Source organism: Salmo salar, chromosome ssa01 (assembly GCF_905237065.1).
Source record: "Salmo salar chromosome ssa01, Ssal_v3.1, whole genome shotgun sequence".
Lineage (NCBI taxonomy): Eukaryota > Metazoa > Chordata > Actinopteri > Salmoniformes > Salmonidae > Salmo > Salmo salar.
In genome coordinates, this window is record NC_059442.1 from 74,342,799 (window position 1) to 74,364,492 (window position 21,694).

Sequence of the window (21,694 nt, forward strand, 5' to 3'; positions counted from 1 at the left end):
CTCTGTAGACGTGCACATCGCCCACTGCTCCCTAGCATACTACTCGCCAATGTCCAGTCTCTTGATAACAAGGTAGACAAAATTTGAGAAAGGGTTGCCTTTCAGAAAGACATCAGAGTTTGTAACATTCTCTGTTTCACTGAAACATGGCTCTCTCGGGATATGTTGTCAGAATCGGTTCAGCCACCGGGCTTCTCCATGGGCTTCTCTTTATCTCTCTTCTCCGACAGAGATAAACACCTCTGGGAGGAAGAAGGGCGGGGGTGTATGCTTCTTGATTAACGACTCATGGTGTAATCATAATAACGTACAGGAACTCGAGTCCTTCTGCTCACCCGACCAAGAATTCCTCACACTCAAATGCCTGCCATATTACCTTCCAAGAGAATTCTCGTCAGCTATCGTCACAGCTGTGTACATTTCCCCTCAAGCAGACCCCAAGATGGCCCTAAAGGAACTTCACTGGACTCTATGTAAACTGGAAACCATATATCCTGAGGCTGCATTTATTGTAGCTGGGGATTTTAACAAAGCAACTTTGAGAACAAGGCTACCTAAATTCTATCAGCATATTGATTGCACTACGTGCGGGGGTTTTACACTAGACCACTACTACTCTAACTTCGGCAATGCATACAAAGCCCTCCCCCGCCCTCCCTTCGGCAAATCTGACCACGACACCATCTTGCTCCTACTGTCTTATAGGCAGAAACTCAAACCGAATGTAGCAGTGACTAGAACCATTCAACGCTGGTCTGACCAATCAGAATCCACGCTTCAAGATTGTTTTAATCATGCAGACTGGGATATGTTCCGGTCAGCCTCAGAAAATAACATCGACCTATACGCTGATGAGTGAATTGATAAGGAAGTGCATTGGAGATGTTGTACCTACTGTGACTATTAAAATCTACTCTAACCAGAAACCATGGATGGGTGGCGGCATTCGCGCAAAACTGAAAGCGTGAACCACATAAACAGTGTAATTATTCCCTCCGCAAGGCAATCAAACAAGCGAAATGCCAGTACAGGGACAAAGTGGAGTCGCAATTCAACAGCTCAGACACGAGACGTATGTGGCAGGGTCTACAGGAAATCACAGACTACAAAAAGAGAACCAGCCACGTCACGGACACCGACGTCACGCTTCCAGACAAACTAAACACCTTCTTTGCCCACTTTAAGGATAATACAGTGCCACTGTCACGGCCCGCTAACAGGGAACTGCGCCCCCCCCTCTACTTCTCTGGGGCCGACGTGAGTAAAACATTTAAACGTGTTAACCCTCGCAAGGCTGCTGGCCCAGACGGCATCCCTAGCCACGTCCACAGAACATGCGCAGACCAGCTGGCTGGTGTGTTTAAGGACATATTCAATCGCTCCCTATCCCAGTCTGCTGTCCCCACATGCTTCAGGATAACTACCATTGTTCCTGTACCCAAGAAGGCAAAGGTAACTGAACTAAATGACTACCGCCCTGTAGCACTCACTTCTGTCATCATGAAGTGCTTTGAGAGACTAGTCAAGGATGGTATCACCTCCACCTTACCAGCCACCCTAGACCCACTTCAGTTTGCATACCGCCCTAACAGGTCCACAGACGATGCAAACGCCATCACACTGCACACTGCCCTATTCCATCTGGACAAGAGGAATACCTATGTAAGAATGCGGCAGGTAGCCTAGTGGTTAGAGTGTTGGACTAGAAACCGAAAGATTGCAAGATCGAATCCCTGAGCTGACAAGGTAAAAATCTGTCGTTCTGCCCCTGAACAAGGCAGTTAACCCACTGTTCCTAGGCCGTCATTGAAAATAAGCATTTCTTCTTAACTGACCTGCCTAGTTAAATAAAGGTAAAAAAATATATTTAAAAAAATTAAATTAAATTGCTGTTCATTGACTACAGCTCAGCATTCAATACCATAGTACCCTCCAAGCTCATCATCAAGCTGGAGGCCCTGGGCCTCAACCCCGCTCTGTGCAATTGGGTCCTGAACTTTCTGACGGGCCGCCCCCAGGTGGTAATGGTAGGAAACAACATCTCCACCTCGCTGAATCTCAACACTGGGGCCCCACAAGTGTGCGTGCTCAGCCCCCTCCTGTACTACCTGTTCACCCATGACAGCATGGCCATGCACGCCTCCAACTCAATCATCAAGTTTGCAGACGACACAACAGTAGTGGGCTTGATTACCAACAATAACGAGTCAGCCTACAGGGAGGAGGTGAGGGCAATCGGAGTGTGGTGTCAGGAAAACAACCTCTCACTCAACGTCAACAAAACAAAGGAGATGATTGTGGACTTCAGGAAACAGCAGCGGGAGTACCCTCCTATCCACATTGAAGGGACAGCAGTGGAGAAAGTGGAAAGTATTAAGTTCCTCGGTGTACACATTAACGTCAAACTGAAATGGTCCACCCACACAGACAGTGTGGTGAAGAAAGCCCAACAGCGCATCTTCAACCTCAGGAGGCTGAAGAAATTTGGCTTGTCACATAAAACCCTGACTAACTTCTACAGATTCACAATCGAGAGCATCCTGTTGGGCTATATCACAGCCTGGTATGGCAACTGCACCGCCCTCAACCACAAGGCTCTCCAGAGGGTGGTGCGGTCTGCACAACGCATCACCAGGGGCAAACTACCTGCCCTCCATGACACCTATAGCACCCGATGTCACAGGAAGGCAAAAAATATCATCAAAGACAACAACCATCTGAGCCACTGCCTGTTCACACCGCTACCATCCAGAAGGCGAGGTCAGTACTAGTGCATCAAAGCTGGGACCGAGAGACTGATGAGTAGCTTGTATCTCAAGCCCATTAGACTGCTAAACAGCAATCACTGAGTCAGAGAGGCTGCTGCCTACATGGAGACCCAATCACTGGCCACTTTAACAAATGGATCACTAGTCACTTTATACAATGCCACTTTAATAATGTTTACATATCTTACATTACTCATATATGTATATACTGTATTTTATACCTTCTAGTTGCTCCTTGCCTATGCCCCTCGGCCATCGCTCATCCATATTTTTATATGTACATTTTCTCATTCACCCCTTTTAGATGTATTAAGTAGTTGTTGGGGAATTGTTAGATTACTTGTTAGATATTACTGCACTGTCAGAACCAGAAGCACAAGCATTTCGCTACACTCGCATTAACATCTGCTAACCATGTGTATGTGACCAATAAAATTTGATTTGATTTGATTTTGATTAGCGTTTGATGGCCAGGGTGAGTCCATCGCCCACTGTGAGCATGCTCAGATCGATCCCCTGGTCAGTGTGGAGTTTATTGTTGAGCTTGTCCACTGCCTGGGAGGTCAGGTCTCAGGAGCAGGGTCATCCACTTTACCACTCCACAGTGCCTGGGGGGAGGGAGGAGGTAGTCAGATAGACAGGTGAGAGGAGTAAGGTGGTTGGATAGACAGATAAGAGGAGTGAGGAGATCAGATAGACAGGTGAGAGAATGAGGTAGTCAGACAACTAGCTCTTACAGTCTCGCGTCAAAATGAGATGTTTATCCATGTTTCTCAAATGTCAAATTTCGAAGTTGTAGCAAACGTCACATTTCGAAGTGCTTAAGGTTTAGACATTAACTAAAAAAAAAGTAAGGTTACGGTTAAGTTTAGACATTAACTCTGAAATCTAAAGGTTGGGCATGAACTCCGAATGGTTAAGGTTTGGGATAGACTCAAAACTAAAATCTCAAAAACAACTTTATATCGCTGGATTCGAACTTGCAACCATAGGACCATTTCCAATGCATTGTCAATGGGGTATCTAAACCAACCCGGGTGTATGGCCGGTCTAGTCTGATTTCCCATAGGGAATACTGTAAACAGGAAGAGGTGCACACTGAGCTAGAAAGCTAAAGTTAGCTAGTGAGTCACAGAAATGTACATTCAGCCTGTTTATTATTTCAGTCCGACTGGACTTATTTTACTGAATCAGCATGGCTTAAAATAGTTCATTTCATTTTTGACCTCGACATTCTTGCTGGATAGATAATTTGAAAGCTAGGCCGTTATTGTAAATAAGAATTTGTTCTTTACTGACTTGCCTAGTTAAATAAAGGTAACATTTTTTATAATAAACAAATAATAATAATACAACATTTAAAAATAGTTAACATGCTACAGCTGCTAGCTAGCTAATGCTAACGATGCTCCCAAGAGTAGCGGACCGGTAAGGCAATTTTGCTTTCGAACTTTGTAATCATCTGTAAAGTTGTTTTTACATGCATCATACTAGCTAGCTAGACATTTTGTTTAAAACCCTGTTGATGTCGTTGGTTATTTCTTTCGAGCTAGCTAAGCTATCACTAGCTAGCTAGGTGGTTAATGTGGTGTAGGCTACAGTATTACTGAATGACAACATTATAGCCTTGTCACTAGTTAGTAGTTGGTTGATATGGGGTACAGTTGGCTACAGTACAACATTACTAAATGATAACAACGTAGCCTTGTCACTAGTTAGTAGTTGGTTGATGGGGTGGGGTACCGTAGGCTACAGTACAACAACAATAGCCTTCCTACTGTTCTGTTATTTGTTGTCTGGAAATTGTTAAATTAGCTAATATTATAGAGAGCTCACACATGCAGTTGTGGTGGTGTCACATTGTCTTTAGCCGTACCATAGCTGCTGCTATGGATATGCATTTTACTTGAGAGCTCTGCCCTCTTTGCCAAGTCTCCCTTGAAAAAAATGCAGTTATTTTCGACCTGGTAAAATAAGCAATAATGGTTGTGTGCACTCACTAGATATAATTGGTTGGTTCAGTGGCACATTTTCAAAATGAAAATATACTGCTCAAAAAAATAAAGGGAACACTTAAACAACACATCCTAGATCTGAATGAAAGAAATAATCTTATTAAATACTTTTTTCTTTACATAGTTGAATGTGCTGACAACAAAATCACACAAAAATAATCAATGGAAATCCAATTTATCAACCCATGGAGGTCTGGATTTGGAGTCACACTCAAAATTAAAGTGGAAAACCACACTACAGGCTGATCCAACTTTGATGTAATGTCCTTAAAACAAGTGAAAATTAGGCTCAGTAGTGTGTGTGGCCTCCACGTGCCTGTATGACCTCCCTACAACGCCTGGGCATGCTCCTGATGAGGTGGCGGATGGTCTCCTGAGGGATCTCCTCCCAGACCTGGACTAAAGCAGCCGCCAACTCCTGGACAGTCTGTGGTGCAACGTGGCGTTGGTGGATGGAGCGAGACATGATGTCCCAGATGTGCTCAATTGGATTCAGGTCTGGGGAACGGGCGGGCCAGTCCATAGCATCAATGCCTTCCTTTTGCAGGAACTGCTGACACACTCCAGCCACATGAGGTCTCGCATTGTCTTGCATTAGGAGGAACCCAGGGCCAACCGCACCAGCATATAGTCTCACAAGGGGTCTGAGGATCTCATCTCGGTACCTAATGGCAGTCAGGCTACCTCTGGTTAGCACATGGAGGGCTGTGCGGCCCTCCAAAGAAATGCCACCCCACACCATGACTGACCCACCGCCAAACCGGTCATGCTGGAGGATGTTGCAGGCAGCAGAATGTTCTCCACGCCGTCTCCAGACTCTGTCACGTCTGTCACGTGCTCAGTGGGAACCTGCTTTCATCTGTGAAGAGCACAGGGCGCCAGTGGCGAATTTGCCAATCTTGGTGTTCTCTGGCAAATGCCAAACGTCCTGCACGGTGTTGGGCTGTAAGCACAACCCCCACCTGTGGACGTCGGGCCCTCATACCACCCTCATGGAGTCTGTTTCTGACCGTTTGAGCAGACACATGCACATTTGTGGCCTGCTGGAGGTCATTTTGCAGGGCTCTGGCAGTGCTTCTCCTGCTCCTCCTTGCACAAAGGCGGAGGTAGCGGTCCTGCTGCTGGGTTGTTGCCCTCCTACGGCCTCCTCCACGTCTCCTGATGTATTGGCCTGTCTCCTGGTAGCGCCTCCATGCTCTGGACACTACGCTGACAGACACAGCAAACCTTCTTGCCACAGGTCGCATTGATGTGCCATCCTGGATGAGCTGCACTACCTGAGCCACTTGTGTGGGTTGTAGACTCCGTCTCATGCTACCACTAGAGTGAAAGCACCGCCAGCATTCAAAAGTGACCAAAACATCAGCCAGAAAGCATAGGAACTGAGAAGTGGTCTGTGGTCCCCACCTGCAGAACCACTCCTTTATTGGGGGTGTCTTGCTAATTGCCTATAATTTCCACCTGTTGTCTATTCCATTTGCAAAACAGCATGTGAAATGTATTGTCAATCAGTGTTGCTTCCTAAGTGGACAGTTTGATTTCACAGAAGTGTGATTGACTTAGAGTTACATTGTGTTGTTTGTGTTCCCTTTATTTTTTTGAGCAGTGTATATCATCAGCAATCCTCAATCAGATGCGATACACAACTAACCCAAATTGAATTTCATTCATCAATGTGGGTACTAATTATTGTTAATATTCCAATTATCTAGGCCCTCAATTCCCAAACCTGAAGCCCCATGTCCCTAGCAGGAAATACCAGGAAACAGTGTTAAGGTACAACTTTCTATTGAGGAAATGTAAGATAACTCAATGTCATGTTTAGAGTTACTGGCATATACAAGCAATCAATCAACTTTATTTTATAAAGCCCCTTTTACATCAGTAGTTGTCACAAAGTGGTTATACAGAGACCCAGCCTAAAACCCCAAAGAGCAAGCAATGCAGATGTAGAAGCACAGTGGCTAGGAAAAAACTCCCTAGAAAGGCAGAAATGTAGAGAGGAGCCAGGCTCCGAGGGGTGGCCAGTCTTCTTCTGGCTGTGCTGGTGGAGATTATAGAAGAGTCCAGCCATTTAGGCCAGATTGTTCTTCAAGACGCTTAAATGTTCGTAGATGACCAGCAGTGTCAAGTAATAATCACAGTGGTTATATATGGTGCAATAGTTCAGCACCTCAGGAGAGTAAATGCCAGTGGGCTCTTCATAGCTGAGCATTTAGAGGTTGAGACAGTAGGTCCGGTAGAGAGACCGGATCAAACAGCAAGTCTGGGACGAGGTAACACTTCCGGTGAGCCCTGAGCAGGTCAGGGTTCCATAGCCAAAGACAGAAACGGCAGACACTGGATCAGCAGCATCACCAGGTGGACTGGGGACAGGGACAGCCAGGAGTCATCAGGCCAGGTTGTCCTGAGGCATGGGCCTAGAGCTCAGGTCCTGTATCCTTTATTTAATTTAAGTGTAGACTAAGCTCTAGAGGTTTTGTAACTTCACATGATTTAGCCTACTTGTCAATCCAGATCTGAATAGTTGATATCCTTTTTACTGTACACTGTTGAAAGTATTTTTTTTTCAAAGCTAATCACTGAATGTCCTACTACAAGGATGTGGTCAGGTTGACACTTTTAAGTCACAATAACATAGAACACACACACACCACAGATTGTGAGGGGAAAATACAATGAGCAGTTGTGAAAATGAAGTCTGCTGTGTGGTTGCCTGATACACACACAAGCTTCATTTGTTGCATTGTATTTATTATGGATCCACATGAGCTGCTGCCTGGGGTCCAGCAAATTAAGGCAGTTATACAATTTTAAAAACATAATACATTCACAACAGATTTCACAACACATTAAGTGTGTGCCCTCAGGCCACTACTCTACTACCACATATCTACCACACAAAATCCATGTGTACGTGTGTGTGTGTATGTTATTGTGTGTGTGTATGCATCTGTCTGTGCCTGTGTTTGTGTCTCTTCACAGTCCCCACTGTTCCATAAGGTGTATTTTATCTGTTTTTTAAATCTAATTTGACTGCTTGCATGAGTTACTTGATGTGTAATAGAGTTCCATGTAGTCGTGGCTTTATGTAGTACTGTGCGCCTCCCATAGTCTGTACTGTTTAGGTTAGTGTGTAGTCAAGGCTTTGTCATTAAAATAATATTGTGCCTATCTTTCAGATCTGCCAACCAGGCTCGGTGGGTGACAACTAACCATGTTTCCACCAGGCTGTTCCAGGCCTGGAGTGACGCGCTGGAACTTCAAGAGGCTTGTAGACCTGAAGCAGTGTGATGTGGTCCAGGTAAATATCACACAAACGTATACACACTCACTCAATCACTCACTCTATTTTGTTGTGTAATTATTTTCACCAAAGAAAATAGTTTGTCTCTCTTTAACATCAGACACCCCTATTAGCTCAACCACAGCCCCCACAGCTGCAGTCATCTGCCCCTGCTACACCGGCCGCGACAGGTGATACAGGTAATTATCACCTACATGTAAACACGCATGCATACTCTCTCTCACTTGGGGCTCTATTCAATCACATCCGCTTTAGCCGACATCCGCATAGTGGTGTCTGAGGTGGAACTGTGTTAGGGCTGTCAAATCCGCAAGCGGCTCCTGGCATTATATCTAAAGCAGACATTGCCATTGGCTACACGGAGTCACATTAACTTCCCTGGGCTAGGTGGGACGCTTGCTTCCCACCCTAGTCAACAGCCAGTGGAATCAAATACAAATACCTAAAAAATGCTATAACTTCAATTTCTCAAACAAATGACTATTTTACACCATTTTAAAGACAAGACTCTCGTTAATCTAACCACATTGTCCGATTTCAAAAAGGCTTTACAGCGAAAGCAAAACATTAGATTATGTCAGGAGAGTACCCTGCCAAAAATAATCACACAGCCATTTTCAAAGCAAGCAATATGTCACAAAAACCAAAACCACAGCTAAATGCAGCACTAACCTTTGATGATCTTCATCAGATGACACTCCTAGGACATTATGTTATACAATACATGCATGTTTTGTTCAATCAAGTTCATATTTATATCAAAACCAGCTTTTTACATTAGCATGTGATGTTCAGAACTAGCATACCCACCGCAAACTTCCGGTGAATTTACTAAATTACTCATGATTAACGTTCACAAAATACATAACAATTATTTAAAAAATTATAGATACAGAACTCCTTTATGCAATCGCGGTGTCAGATTTTAAAATAGCTTTTCGGTGAAAGCACATTTTGCAATATTCTGAGTACATAGCCGGGCCATCACGGCTAGCTAATTTGACACCCACCAAGTTTGGCCCTCATCAAACTCAGATTTACTATAAGAAAAATTGGATTACCTTTGCTGTTCTTTGTCAGAATGCACTCCCAGGACTTCTACTTCAACAACAAATGTTGTTTTGGTTCCAAATAATCCATAGTTATATTCAAATACCGCCGTTTTGTTCGTGCGTTTAAGTCACTATCCGAAGGGTGACGCGCGAGCTCATTTCGTGACAAAAAAATTCAAAATATTCCATTACCGTACTTCGAAGCATGTCAAACGCTGTTTAAAATCAATTTTTATGCTATTTTTCTCGTAAAATAGCGATAATATTCCAACCGGGCGACGTTGTATTCATTCAAAGGCTGAAAAAAAAAAATTTTAATTCTCATGAACGTGCTTCTCAGTCTCACTGTTCCCAGGCTGACCACTCACAAACAGAGCTGCTGTACTTCGCCCAGAGACTGCAGACACCCCATTTCACTTTCTGGCGACTTCTGAGAGCCAATGGAAGCCTTAGAAAATGTCACGTTACAGCAGAGATGCTGTATTTTCGATAGAGATGCAACTGAAAGACAACAAATTGTCAGACAGGGCACTTCCTGTATGGAATCTTCTCAGGTTTTGGCCTGCCATGAGTTCTGTTATACTCACAGACACCATTCAAACAGTTTTAGAAACTTTTTAGAGTGTTTTCTATCCAAATCTACTAATTATATGCATATTCTCGTTTCTGGGCAAGAGTAGTAACCAGTTTAAATCGGGTACGTTTTTTATCCGGCCGTGCAAATACTGCCCCCTAGCCCCAACAGGTTAACAGAAATCTCATGGAGCCCTGTTTACAAGTTTGAACACTGGAATGTGAGGTGTAATCTACACCTTGATTAGGCTGATAGAAATCGTCATTATTTCATTTAATGATTTTGAATTTGAGCGTAATATTTTTCTATACACTTTGTGTAGTTTCGCGACAATGATCGAGAGCAGCTGCTTACCGATTTGACAGATCCAACGCAGTTTCACCTCAGACACCTCCAAAACATCAGCTATGCGGTGTCGGCTATTGCCGGTTAACACTTGATCTGATTGAATCTAGGCCTTACACTCATTCGTTCTGTTTAGTTGTATGATTGTCTTTTACATTTTATTTAACAGAGAATTTTTTTACCCCTTTTTCATCCCCATTTTGTGATATCCAATTGGTAGTTCCAGTCTAGTCCCATCGCTGCAACTCCCGTACGGACGGGAGAGCCATGCCTCCGCCGAAACACGACCCTGCCAAGCCGCACTGCTTCTTGACACACTACTCACTTAACCCGGAAGCCAGCCGCACCAATGTGTCGGAGGAAACACTGTACAACTGGCGACCGTGTCAACATGCATGCACCCGGCCCGTCACACAAGTGTCGCTAGAGCGCGATGGGACAAGGACATCCCAGCTGGCCAAACCCTCCCCTAACCCAGACGACGCTGGGCCAATTGTACGTCATCTCTGGTCTCCCAAATGTGACTGGCTGCAACACAGCCCGGGATCGAACCCGGATCTGTAGTGACGCCTCATGCACTACAGTGCCTTAGACCACTGTGCCACTCGGGAGGCCAGTTGTATGATTGTCAGTTAACAAAATTGTGCCTCTTTTTTAGATCTCCCACCCCCAGCAGTTCAGCTGCAGTCACAGTAGTCCTCTGCTGTGGTATTTCATTTACCGGCTGCACCAGAAACTTGAGGATTCCCAGATTGATACAGGTAATTAACATACACATACGCTCACTCACACCAACAGATGTTGTTGAACTGTATACTTACTGTCACTTACTCCACCACTGCCCGACAGCCTCAACCAGAACTCCACCACTGCCTGACAGCCTCAACCAGAACTCCACCACTGCCTGACAGCCTCAACCAGAACTCCACCACTGCCCGACAGCCTCAACCACTGCCCGACAGCCTCAACCAGAACTCCACCACTGCCCGACAGCCTCAACCAGAACTCCACCACTGCCCGACAGCCTCAACCAGAACTCCACCACTGCCCGACAGCCTCAACCAGAACTCAACCACTGCCTGACAGCCTCAACCAGAACTCCACCACTGCCCGACAGCCTCAACCAGAACTCCACCACTGCCCGATAGCCTCAACCAGAAGTGAATACACTGGGCCTATCAAGACTGACAAAGCAGAGATGGGTGGCTGACAAGGAAAAATAAAACAATATGCACACACATTCTCTCTCTCTGTCACACACACACACATTATCCCCAATGTAAATAAATTGTAATTACTTGTTTATTTTATGCATGCTCCATTTTATTTGAGGATTGTGCGAAGTTAAAGCAACCTTTTGATTCGTTGGATATTTCTCTGATTTAAAATGAATGACCAAAAGGAAGTCTTCAGACCTGCAACCCTCTGGGAGTGTGCAGGTTTTGACATCTGGAGCTGAAACAGGGCCCCATCAGCCCTCATATGTACAGGGTTCCCAGGACTGTCAGGCAAATATGTATATTGTCCTGCAAAAGTATTTTTATGGTACCAAGGCCATTCCCTGGCTATCCATCCACATCGCTCAGGCCAAACTGACATTTGTTCTCCACAATGAATGTATGTAGCGATTCAAATTCAGGGTGAGTCATCAGGCAACCAAGGCCAAGGAATGGAGAGAGAGATGACCTGGAGGGAGTTCCAAACCTCAGCTTTTTACAAGCAAAAAAGCAGAGATGGGTGGCTAACAAGAAAAAAAATCAAACATACACACACACTCTTCCTCTCACACACATTAGTATGTAAATACATTGAAATTACTTGTTTATTTTAAATGTATGCTCCATTAAATTGTAGGATTGCCGACATTTAGGCCTACAGATTTATCCATTTCCCACAACGGACATGGGCAGTTGTGCTTACTCACAGTTGATGGTGGCTGACAAGGAAAAATTAAATACAACATGCACACAATATTGTATGTATGCTCCATTTCATATGTTTATAGGTTTTGGGGAAATTTTGTGTGCTTTAGCCTGAATTACAAAATATGAATCTCTCTCACAAGCCAGACGTGTATAGCGTAATGGAAATTTTGGTGACCTTATTTGACCTTTTCTGCAGCTTGAGACACTGGGGCACTACTTGTTGAGTAATTAAAACACTAAACAATCACAATACAGTAACTATTGGTCACTCTATTATGTATTCATTATAGAATTGTGTCAGTTATAAATTATAAACCTTTGAACTGCACTCTTCCTCCCCTCCCTCCGCATGTTTCAGCTCCAGATGACAAAACCTGCACACACTCGAGGCTTGCAGAGACGCGAGCAGATGCTAAACAGCGTCCGCCTGCTTCCCAACCGAAACAGAAGAATTTCGCATTTTATTTTCGGTTGTTCGGGCAAACCATTTTTTTTCTTGAGGCAGGCCGAAGTTCAGACCCCTTCGTCAGTGATTGGTCAGCAGTAGGGATTCTTCAGTAAAGTCTTTGTTGTCATTCAACGAGGGAGGACTCGTTTTCATGCACATTATTCCATTGAGAAATACTGCACCAAACATCTTAGGTGTAAAATTGCCCGACTAAGATCTCCTCGGCAAAGAACTTCAAAATGAATGACTGATTTCTTGAGTTGTCTTCGATTAATTCTGACTGTTTTGAGGAAGTGTGGCTACGGCATCTAAAAATTGACAAACTGTACGAAATGGACAAACTACTTTTTTTCAAATTTTCAAGCGAAGGTCTTTTAAGGGGGTATGCGTGCACACTCCTAGCCGACTTCAACTAGCCACCAGCCGAACTGAAGCATGCTGACGCCTTAAGTCACTGGATAAGAGCGTCTGCTAAATGACTAAAATGTAAAAAAATCAATAAAAAAAAAGAGGTTAATTGCTTCCAACAGTAGGCCTAAATAATAGTTTCATATATAATCCTTAGAGTCAGCATGCTTTAATTTAGCTTAATCTAAGATAACTCAAGAAATCTGTCATTCAATTTGACGTTTTTGCCGAGGAGATCTTTTTCACATATAACTAAGATTTTTGGTGCAGTATTTCTCAATGAAAAAATGTGTATGAAAACAAGTAATCTCTCGTTAAATGACAACAAAGACTTTACTGAAGAATCCCTCCTGTTGAACAATCACAGACGAAGGGGCGTAAACTTCGGCTTGCCTAAACAAAAATGTTTGTGTGCCCGAACAACTGGAAAAAAAGTCCAAAGCGAACAAAAACGTCACAAAATGTGGTCATAATACATTATATACAAAAGTTTGTGGACACCCCTTCAAATGACTGGATTTGGTTATTTCAGCCACACCGTTGCTGACAGGTGTATAAAATCAAGCACACAGCCATGCAATCTTCATAGACAAACATTGTCAGTAGAATGACCTTACTGACGAGCTCAGTGACTTTCAACGTGGCACCGTCATAGGATACCACCTTTCCAACAAATCAGTTTGTTAAAGTTCTGCCTTGCAGAACTGTAAGTGCTGTTATTGTGAAGTGGAAACGTCTAGGAGCAACAACAGCTCAGCGGCGAAGTGGTAGGCCACAACAGCTCACAGAATGGGACAGCCGAGTGCTGAAGCACGTAGTGTGTAAAAATTAACACTCACTATTGATTTCCAAACTGCCTCTGGAAGCAACGTCAACAAGACAACTGTTCGTTGGGAGCTTCATGAAATGGGTTTTAATGGCCGAGCAGCCGCACACAAGCCTAAGATAACCATATGCAATGTGTATAGCTCACCACCATTGGACTCTGGAGCAGTGGAAACGCGTTCACTAGAGTGATGAATCACCATTGGATGAATCTGGGTTTGGCAGATGCCAGGAGAATGCAACCTGCCCGAATGCATAATGGCAACTGTAATGTTTGGTGGAGGAGGAATAATGGTTTGGGGCTGTTTTCTTAGTTCGGGCTAGGCCACTTAGTTCCAGTGAAGGGAAATCTTAACGCTACAGCATACTGTGGCATTCTAGACAATTCTGTGCTTCTAACTTTGTGGCAACAGTTTGGAGAAGGCCCTTTCCTGTTTCAGCATGGTTTGTCAAGATTGGTGTGGAAGAACTTGACTGGCCTGCACAGAGCCCTGACCTCAACCCCATCGAACACCTTTGGGATGAATTAAAACACTGACTGCAATAATTTAATAACCTAATGTCCAACGTTTCAACAGCTGTCTTCATCAGGGTATAATGACAAACACTGTGGGGTGACTAGTTTATATAGTGTCAAAGGACACACAGAGGTGTCTGTAATCATGGCCGGGTGTGGCCTGATATCATTGGTTAATTCTCAGATATAAAAATAACATACTAAAAACATGAATGGATAGCATCCGATCATAGATACAATTTGGCAACATAGGCCTACAAACATTTACACTGAATAGCAAAATCACAATCACAATAATGCACAAACTCTTCTGAATTGTTTCGGCTGGGAAGCATGCGGGCGCCTTTACTCCCATCCGCCATCCTCGTCAACAGCGCCCTAGCAAAATCGAAACCTACTTGAAGGAAACAGCGCTCACTGTTGCCCCTATTGACCAGTTTCCACGTCATCTTCCGACATCCTCAGACATGGATAGACGTCGATAGTGACTTGTATCACGGGTGACCTGGCTGAGTCAGATAGACAGGTCAAGGAAGGGTGATCGGGTAGACAGGTAGGAGAATGAGGTAGTCAGATACATTTGACATTTTAGTAATTTAGCAGACGCTCTTATCCAGAGCGACTTAGTGAGTGCATACATTTTGAGACTTTTTTCTGACAGGTACAGGTGAAGGAAGGGTGATCAGACAGACATGTAAGTGGAGTGAGGTGAAGGGGTGAGATAGGTGAGGAGGAAGGCTCAGACTGAGGACAAAGATGACACGGAGGTTGCCATCTTTTCTATGTAGGCCTATCTTTTCATGCAACTTTACATCACTTAGCTCACTAGATCAAATCGATTGCATGCTGGCATTATTCCAATCGTATTCGAAAACACATCTTTCTAGTAGGAATAAAGGTTTTGTCATTGTCTACTCACATTATCAATGGCAATGATGCCCCCTTGTCTCACAAGCTCAAGAGACTTCTTGTAAAAACTGTCGTAGTTCCGTTTATCCGCATTGCCGAACACCACGTCAGGTGCCAGCTATAAGCTCATCTTGGACAAAAAAAGATAATGTTGAAAAGGATTAACCCATTTCATAATGGAATTGTGTTTGGGTTCTTTAAAGTCACCTACCCAGTGTTTTTATACACGTTTGAAGATCGACATGAATTTTATCCTCGACTCCGGCCTAGAAAAGTGAGAGGATGACAAGGGTGGTTAGTTCCACGTCTTTCATTATTTAATTTTCTTTACTGTAAAGTCCATTGAGCAGTTTCAATGTGCTTCAAATAAAATGTTGATTTGGTTCGAGTTTAGATAGTTTGAAGCAGACAATACCAAGCATTTTTTGTCACAATGGTTGACCTGCGTTGTGTCCAGTAGCATTTCTACTGCTGGGGTTTGGAGGGGAGCATTAAGTTCATTGTGGAGAGAGGGATTCCCGGCTGCTTGGCTTTGCACCTTTGGTAGACACTTTCTCCTGAGCAGACGGCCTCACCACTCCACCCACAGCACTTTGTGAAGTCTGAATGACAGATGTTAGAAACAGCATATGCTGTATGGAAGCTTTTGGGGAGACAATCAATGTTTGTGAATTCCAATGGGTTGAATGGGTTGAGATGTTGTATTGGGGTTGAATACTGGACGAACAGATATAATTCCTGTCTAGAGGAATGATGGAGGAAGTGAACTAGCTGAATATCAATGTTGCAATGACTAGTGGAATGTTGATCTGACCTCTTTAAAGAAAGGTTTAGCAATCTTCACATATTTGTTGTCTATTTCACATGCTACCACATGACCACTCTCTGGTACTACCAACACAATGTTCAGGGTGTTGTACATCCCTGGACAGAGAAAAAACAATATATATATATAGTTGAAGTCGAAAGTTTACGTGCACTTAGGTTGGAGTCATTAAAACTCGTTTTTCAACCACTCCACAAATTTCTTGTTAACAAACTTTAGTTTTGGCAAGTCGGTTAGGACATATACTTTGTGCATGACACAAGTCATTTTTCCAACAATTGTTTACAGACAGATAAGTTCACTTATAATTCACTGTATCACAATTCCAGTGGGTCAGAAGTTTACATACACTAAGTTAACTGTGCCTTTAAACAGCTTGGAAAATTCCAGAAAATGATGTCATGGCTTTAGAAGCTTCTGATAGTGTAATTGACATAATTTGAGCCAATTGGAGGTGCACCTGTGGATGTATTTCAAGGCCTACCTTCAAACTCACTGCCTCTTTGCTTGACATCATGGGAAAATAAAAAATCAGCCAAGACCTCAGAATTTTTTGTTGTTGACCTCCACAAGTCTGGTTCATCCTTGGGAGCCATTTCCAAATGCCTGAAGGTACCACGTTCATCTGTACAAACAATAGTACGCAAGTATAAACACCATGGGATCACGCAGCCGTCATACCGCTCAGGAAGGAGACGCATTCTGTCTCTTGGAGATTAATGTACTTTGGTGCAAAAAGTGCAAATCAATCCCAGAACAACAGGAAAGGACCTTGTGACAATGCTTGAGGAAACAGGTATAAAAGTATCAATATCCACAGTGAAATTAGTTCTATATCGACATAACCTGGAAGGCCGCTCAGCAAGGAAGAAGCCACTGCTCCAAAACTGCCATAAAAAAAAAGCCAGAATACGGTTTGCAACTGCACATGGGGACAAAGATCATACTTTTTGGAGAAATGTCCTCTGGTCTGATGAAACTGTTAGGCCATAATGACCATCATTATGTTTGGAGGAAAAAGGGGGAGACTTGCAAGCCGAAGAACACCATCCCAACCGTGAAGCACGGGGGTGGCAGCATCATGTTGTGGGGGTGCTTTGCTGCAGGAGGGACTGGTGAACTTCACAAAATAGATGGCATCATGGGGCAGGAAAATTAGGTGGATATACTGAAGCAACATCTCAAGACATCAGTCAGGAAGTTAAAGCTTGGTCGCAAATGTGTCTTCCAAATGGACAATGACCCCAAGCATACTTCCAAAGTTGTGGCAAAATGGCTTAAGGACAACAAAGTCAAGGTATTGGAGTGGCCATCACAAAGTCCTGACCTCAATCCTATAGAAAATTTGTGGGCAGAACTGAAAAAGTTTGTGCGAGCAAGAAGGGCTACAAACCTGACTCAGCTACACCAGCTCTGTTAGGAGGAATGGGCCAAAATTCACCCAACTTGTTGTGGAAGGCTACCCTAAACATTTGACCCAAGTTAAACAATTTAAAGGCAACGCTACCAAATACTAATTGAGTGTATGTAAACTTCTGACCCACTGGGAATGTGATGAAAGAAATAAAAGCTGAAATAAATCATTCTCTCTACTATTTTTCTGACATTTCACATTCTTAAAATAAAGTGGTGATCCTAACTGACCTAAGACTGATCTGATCATGGACTTTTAAACCTAGCCCTCAGCTACTCTCAGCCCATTCCACCTAGCATGTATATCTGTCAACCACCCTCTTATGATTTCCATGTGCCGATAGTCACCACATTAACATTAGTCTATTCTCACAGCCTCTGAGTGCCTAGCAAGCGAGTCTACACTGATTATGAGGGGCATTTCACTCACAATTCCAAATTAGTGTTAAAACATTGAAAATATTGCCAGAAAGTAATGTGTCTTCCAAATATTATACTATAGTAATATTCAATGTTTTCAGGAACAAGCTTGTTTTATCATTACATACCAATTTCAATGGTTTTGCTGGTATTGATCAGTTTGGCCAGATTTGCCATCAGTTGTGCTTGTTCACTAGCAACCAGCATGATGCTCCATGGGTCCTCAAGGGTTTTCTGCAACATATAGGAAGGATATTGAAGTTATTTCACTGAGAAGATGTTTGACAAAATACCAAAAAGTAATTTTCTATGACATAATCTAACCAAACATTCATACCCCAGACTGCTGACCGCTGATTATTAGCTTCTCTGCAGTGATTGTATGGTACTATGCTGACCTCTAGTGGTTATAGTAGCCTATTGTTGGGTTTTATTTCACTTATTAGATGTGATGCATTACCATTTACAGTAGATGTAGGCCTAAGTATGAACGGACTGTAATGCACTAAGAGGTTTATATTGTATTAACATAGATTGAGCAACATATAATAGACATGACTAACTGGAGGGTTGCTGGCTAGTAGGAGTGTAGGCTGAGTAGACTCTTGACACACACACACACACACACACAATGCCTGGTTGTGGGGCCGCTCAAGGACAGGTGTACGGGAGGGGCTGGTAAAATGGAAGATGGCTGTAGCACAAAAGCAGAAACTGTCCTAACTGTAGCATAAAAACAGGCACTGTCCTTGGGTGTCTGACTCTCGGGTACACACATGAAGATAAGCTAGAAGACAACTATGCTTGGCAACAAAGATGCGTCTAGAGGCTGGGACCAGCCTGCACGCCAACGATAGGATGAGTAAGTTTAAACCACGCTCATCCTCCCTCTGACAGGCCAGCAGTGAGCGGGAACTATCTCTGTCAGAGTATTTAATGAAGAACTTATGATGTCATTTTCAGTTCTCTGTTTGCCCTGCGAGGTGTTACAGTGAACCCGTATATACGAAGATTGCATTTACCATTTATTCTGCTTGACTAATTCTATTAATAAACAGCTGAAAATATATTCAGTAGCCTAGTGTTACATTTTGTTCTGATACCAGAATTGAATTGATGCAGCCTTTACAATATGTAACTCTCATGATACTATAGTGAACCATCCCTGCTTTTGATCCCCACCATAAATAGCCTGGTTCTCCCCAGTCCAGTCTTACCAGTCTATCTTTAACCCAAGCTTAATGTCCACATCCCGGTTCAACCCTAACCCTCAACCACAACCCTAACCCTGGCTCTAACCCAGTCCAGTCTTACCAGTCTGAGTTTGGTCAGGACAGGATGTTCCCTCAGTTTGTTGTTCACCACATACCGCAGCACAGGGTTGTTCTTTCCTTGACTTACCTGGATGTGCAGACCTTATTCCTGTCCCAGACCAACAAAACAACCGTTACAACAACATTGTTTTTGCATTGTAACCCATCTAAAGGTAATTTTGATTGTCACCCCTAAAGCCATGTTTGGAACATTGTGTACAGTGAGTTCAGGATTTTGCAAGTTAACCTTTGTCTAAAATGCATTACTGTCAACATCAGGATAAGAAATCTGTGCTTAAGGATGTTAAAAAGCAGCTTGTGACTTTCTTGGACTGTAAGGAAAAAACAGAATAGTGTGGGCTTTACCAGTCAAAAACAGCTGATTTGCCAGCTCAGCCAATGAGACCTGCATGCACTAATATTTGAATTAGCTACCAACTCCGAGTTCCACATGGGGGCAGGCTGCCCGGCTGCACCTACCGCCAGGCAGACTTGTAAACCAAGTTGTGTGGAGGCTCTGCTTTGACATGCTTTCTTGTTGGCTAGCCAGCTAGCTTAGTTAGCTGTGATTGCTCGCATGCTTGCTAACTGCTCCTTAACAGCCAACTCTTACAAACCACAAAAATTGACTGGTGAGATAGTTTTTGTATAGGCTTTGTCCTTTTTGCTAACACCATCTATGGATTGCTTGGCTGGCTAGCTAGCTATCCACTAGGCACACACTGAATCAACGTTGTTTCAATGAAATTACGTTGAACCAACATGGAATAGACATTAAATGAATGTCTGTGCCCAGTGGATATGCTTGTGTGAAGTGTGCACTCCTGAGCCTTTCTCCCGAAGTCTCCTTCTCCCCACCGGAGAATAAAATAAAATAAAAATAACTGCTTGTCATTTGCATAATATGGTTTTAAGCAAATCCCAGAAGGGCCTGTCTCGCCCAACGAATGTGAGGTCACATCACAAGAAAATCACAAGCATTTTTTAAACAGTTTCTAAAACAAGTTTGAGATGGGTTTTACTGAGTGGTCTTATGAGTCAACAACATTATTTGGGTATGTTAATGTGAGCTTTTAAAATTTCAATTTTCATTGAACAGTTACATTAAAATATGATTCCAATATGACAAGCTATTCTACTAGCAACAGATTCAAATAGTGTTGCATCTCATACGCACATTGCACATCTTAGATTATTTGTGACAGCTATAAAGCAGAACTTTACTGTACTTCTAAACAATCAATTATTATATCTGTTTGGTATGAACTACATCATTCTATAGCTAGATATTTACCTGTTAGTGCAAGAACAAGCCCAATGCAGAAATACAGTGCCTTCGGAAAGTATTCAGACCTCTTGACTTTTTCCACATTTTGGTAGGTTAGCCTTATTCTAAAATGTATTCAATATTTTTTCCCCCCTTATCAATTTACACACAATACCCCATAATGACAAAGAAAAAACAGGATTTTAGTTTGCTAATTTATTAAAATAAAAAATTGAAATATCACATTTATATAAGTTTTCAGACCCTTTACTCAGTACTTTGTTGAAGCACCTTTGGCAGCGATTACAGCCTTGAGTCTTCTTGGGTTTAACGCTACAAACTTGGCACACCTGCATATGGGGAGTTTCTCCCGTTCTTCTCTGCAGATCCTCTCAAGCTCTGTCTGGTTGGATGGGGAGCGTTGCTGCACAGCTATTTTCAGGTCTCTCTAGAGATGTACGATCGGGTTCAAGTCCGGCTGGGCCACTCAAGGACATTCAGAGACTTGTCCCGAAGCCACTCCTGCATTGTCTTGGCTGTGTGCTTAGGGTTGTTGTGACCTTCACCCCAGTCTGAGATCCTGAGCGCTATGGAGCAAGTTTTCATCAAGGATCTCTCTGTACTTTGCTCCGTTAAACTTTGCCTCGATCCTGACTAGTCTCCCAGTCTCTGCTGCTGAAAAACATCCCCACAGCATGATGCTGCCACTACCATGCTTCACCGTAGGGATGGTGCCAGGTTTCCTCCGGAAGTGACGCTTGGCATTCAGGCCAAAAAGTTCATTCTTGGTTTCATCAGACCGGAGAATTTTGTTTCTCATGGTCTGAGAGTCTTTTGGTGCCTTTTGGCAAACTATAAGCGGGCTGTCATGTGCCTTTTACTGAAGTGTGGCTTCCATCTGGCCGCTCTACCATAAAGGCCTGATTGATGGAGTGCTGCAGAGATGGTTGTCCTTCTGGAAGGTTCTCCCATCTCCACAGAGGAACTCTAGAGCTCTGTCAGAGTGACCATCAGGTTCTAGGTCACCTCCCTGACCAAGGTCCTTCTCCACCTGATTGCTCAGTTTGGCCGGGCGACCAGCTCTAGGAAGAGTCTTGCTGGTTCCAAACTTCTTCCAATTAAGAATGATGGAGGCCACTGTTCTTTAGGACCGTCAATGCTGCAGAATTGATTAGGTACCCTTCCCCAGATCTGTGCCTTGACACAATCCTGTCTCGGATCTCTACGGACAATTCCTTCGAGCTTCTGGCTTGGTTTTTCTCTGACATGCACTGTCAACTGTGGACCTTATATAGAAAGGTGTGTACCTTTCCAAATCATGTCCAATCAATTGAATTTACCGCAGGTGGACTCCAATCAAGT

General features: G+C 43.4%; 1 pseudogene; it reads right to left on the reverse strand.

Moving 5' to 3' along the window:
• Positions 1 to 3,224: 3,224 nt before the first annotated feature.
• Positions 3,225 to 21,694, reverse strand: part of LOC106605742 (catechol O-methyltransferase domain-containing protein 1-like) — a 51,676-nt pseudogene continuing 33,206 nt past the window's right edge.